Source organism: Etheostoma cragini, chromosome 10 (assembly GCF_013103735.1).
Source record: "Etheostoma cragini isolate CJK2018 chromosome 10, CSU_Ecrag_1.0, whole genome shotgun sequence".
NCBI classification, from domain to species: Eukaryota; Metazoa; Chordata; class Actinopteri; order Perciformes; family Percidae; genus Etheostoma; species Etheostoma cragini.
The window spans coordinates 28,842,583-28,846,271 of record NC_048416.1 but is presented as its reverse complement, the minus strand read 5'-3'; the positions used below and the strand labels follow the sequence as shown (position 1 = coordinate 28,846,271).

At 45.4% G+C, this 3,689-nt stretch overlaps 1 long non-coding RNA gene across 1 annotated transcript in view; it reads left to right on the top strand.

The window, feature by feature from the left end:
- Nucleotides 1-517: 517 nt before the first annotated feature.
- Nucleotides 518-3,689, top strand: part of LOC117952022 — a 14,001-nt gene continuing 10,829 nt past the window's right edge. The window contains exon 1 of the long non-coding RNA XR_004658300.1: nt 518-528. This is a non-coding gene — a long non-coding RNA (uncharacterized LOC117952022). The remainder of the gene's footprint in view (nt 529-3,689) is intronic.

Here is a 3,689-nt window from a genome sequence, read left to right as displayed (position 1 = left end):
ATTTTACTCCGAATAAAGACGATAGACGTGGTGTGTGAGTGCCCCGGCTCCCCCTCAGCCTCCCGTGGCTGCGGGAATCACAGAGAAAGACATTTCTGTCATTGGTTTGGAGCGTACAGGGGCGCCACCTGTCACCCCCGTCTTGCCTCCACCCGCCACCCACATCTCCCAGGTGAGACTTCGGCTCTGATGCGGCGTAGACGGATCTATGAGCTGCGCTGGTGGTAACGTAGTGTTAAATTTTGCATGGATTCCCTTTGAAGTGTCAGGAGATAAAAAAGGGAAGCTCACTAGGCTTGCCACCTTTCATGCAGAGAATGAAAGGTGGCAATAATGGACACCAGAGATATATTTCTGAAAACAACGTTGATTTCGTGCAGACTTGTGGCTTCTACAGGAAGAGAAATGAACGCATTTTGAAATACGGGACCATTGAATATTTAAGGGACGGGTGGCATCCGAGTTGTTATGGAAGTCACGCAACTTCTTGGCAAAACTTGTTCCGATATTAAGCAACAATGCTTGTTCGTAGCTTGTTTCGCGATCTCCCTCCATACTGGACCAATGTTAAAGATTGTTGTCCCCATCAGTCACAAAAACACAGGACAGCAGGGTCCAGGTTGAAAACAATGATAGATAGAGATAGAGAGATGGATAGATAGATAGAGAGAGAGATAGAGAGAGGTAGATAGATAGATAGATAGATAGATAGAGATATTGATCCCAATAAAATGGGAAATTAGAGGGTTTCAGCAGCAAAATCAGTCACGCAGCACAGAATATAAATATCGATGAAATTCTAGGATGCAATACACATTCATACACTATACGTAATAAAAGTAGGGTTTTTGGCTGCAAAGAGGAATTTTTAGCACCCCCCCAAAAACATTTTCTGCCATCCTCAAAGGAAATTAACCAGCACCATGATGATAACAATTGAGAATAAAAAAATAGTAATTAAAGTCCTTTCTAAATGTGTTAAAGAGCAATTTACCAAACAACCGTTGAACATCAGAACACAAACTTGAATGTGAGAGCTAACTTTAATTTGAGGACCTCTCCCTGTTAATTATGTTTAATGAGGGTTGAAGTGCTCTTACTATGCTTTTTGGCTTTTTCCGTTTCCTTTATTGTTTTACATCTATACATAACATACAAAAAATATAACTTTTTGTGCATGTTACAGGTTTCCTATAACTTTCCCAGATCTCCTCGAAATGATAAAAAAGAGGCAAATTAGTATTTAAGGACTGAAGCGTGATTGGACCACATTTCTTTAGCAAACTGTAACAAAATCAGAATATCAGACGTAAACACATGGGACTAGAAGACTTGGTTAGATGGAAGATGTACATAATCTTGCAGTAAAGTCTAAATTTAAGAGTAAAAGACCGCGTGGAGACGTGTCGGCACCTTGAGTCCGCCTCCCTGATCATCGCATACCGCCTCGGGGATATTCCTGCAGGAAGAGGAACTGACAACGACGTCAAAGGACCTGAAGCAGAGTGACACCCCCCCCCCCCCCCCCCCCCCCCCCCCCCCCCCCCCCCCCCCCCCCCCCCCCCCCCCCCCCAACCAGACCTCTGCACCTGAACTCACCGAGGGTTTGCATTCCAGTTGCCGGATCGTTAGCCCGGGGTATTAGGCGTCTTGCCTCGGACTTGCATCATCACCTCTCGTCTCAAAGTTTTTGATGCGTCGTCTTTCCCCTCGTCTCCCTTTCTCTCTCTCTCTCTCTTTCTCTCTCTCTCTCTCTCTTTCTCTCTCTGCCATGCAGATTATTCTCAACAGCTTCCTCTCAACATCCTTTGAGAGAAAAAGGGAATGATAGCAGGAGACTGAGGAAAACGAACACTAGAGCCTGTTCTTTCTTTCCTTGCAAGGGGACCTTGGTGAAGATGCAATCATATATGACGCCGTCACTAATTGTCTCGACCCTAAAGGACGCAAACAGAGAGGATTACGGGGGAATTACTAGAGAGCCTGAACAACAAAGCTATTGCTCTCAAGTGTGTGTGTTGGTGACATAAAACAACCACTGCAGGATGATGTAGAGCAGCTGGGTATCAGCTCAGAACAGCAGCCGAGGTCGCACAGAGGTCCCCGTAGAGAACTGATTCATGTTGTGTGTTTACACGTCCAGTTACCCACACACAGGAACATGTCCACCGACTAAGGTCCCATCCACGGCTAACTAAAGGAGCAGTCCTCCAGAATAAGAGGACGTTGTCTCAAGCAGACATCGTGCCCTTAGAGAGACGTTTATCTTTTACAACCAACGACCCGAGCAGAGCTGATGTTTCTCTAACAGCCGTTAGATGTCGATCTAAGAAGACTGCTCACTAGATGGCGCCCTTTTGTTCAACAATGATCATTGAATTTCCATTCCTTGAACTTTTATTTTGTAAACCAACAGCATGCGGAAGTGGGTGGGATTTGATTTCAGCTGCAGTAGAGAGCTGAGTAGAGAGAAAAGCCAAAATACTAACACAAAGACTACAACCCTATGTTCCCATTTCCAAGACTCTTAACAAGTTAACCTAACCCCAAATTGGTGAAAAAGGATGTCTGGGAACAGAGGACCTAATTTTGGAAAAAAAATCTTTAAAATGTGATCACAATTAGAGAGGGACCATGTTCAGTTAGGTTGTGTGCATCTGCAGAGCGTTTGTGTATCTGGTTGTGTTGTTTTCATCTGCAGAGTGTGTGTGTATTCAGTTGTGTTGTGTGTATCTGCAGAGCATTTGTGTACCTGCAGAGCATTTGTGCATCTGGTTGTGTTGTGTGTATCTGCAGAGCGTTTGTGTATCTGGTTGTGTTGTGTTATCTGGTTGTGTTGTGTGTATCTGCAGAGTGTTTTGTGTATCTGGTTGTGTTGTGTGTATCTGCAGAGTGTTTTGTGTATCTGGTTGTGTTTTGTGTATCTGGTTGTGTTGTGTGTATCTGCAGAGTGTTTTGTGTATCTGGTTGTGTTGTGTGTATCTGCAGAGTGTTTTGTGTTATCTGGTTGTGTTGTGTGTATCTGCAGAGTGTTTGCTAAAATCTGTGCATGTGTTGTCAGTTTAATGAAGATGTTTCCTGATTGTGCTTGTGTTTTGTGCATTTGCGAGTGTATCTTGCAGTTGCAGGGCTTTTGGCCCCTGTTGGCCACCGTACATTTGCCTTGACATTTGCGTGGCTGCAACTGAACAGACATGAATCGCTGCGTGTTTGTCGTGTGTTGTGCTGGAAGTTGCAGCGTCTCCGTGAGTGTGACTCTTGAACATTTCTTGTAGTGGGAGAATAAGAGCGGCTGTGACGGAGCGTTCAGGAGCAGGGTGAGATAAAGGTTTCCTTTGATGGGATGACAGTCGTGACTCTGTGGCTGCAGCGCTGCTTTGGGCCGGGGGGGCCTACCGGGACAAGCTCTGACTTCCCTTTAATATCATTTCTAAAGAAATCACTCGCAGCTCCCGGCGGCTTCGCATATTTGGAGCGCTGAGGGCGCAAAGCAGCAGAGGTTAAATATATTTAAACTTGGTTTTTAAGAGAACACCGTTGCTCTTGGAAAGGGTTTCCAGCCGTCACTTGGCAACAAAAGGCGTCGTTCTGGCAGACAGCGAAGGCCTTAAGTGGAACGTGACGTCGCTTTGATTGACAGGTGACCGACATTAAAGACGTCCAGGTGGACTCGTACCTGCAACCTCTGT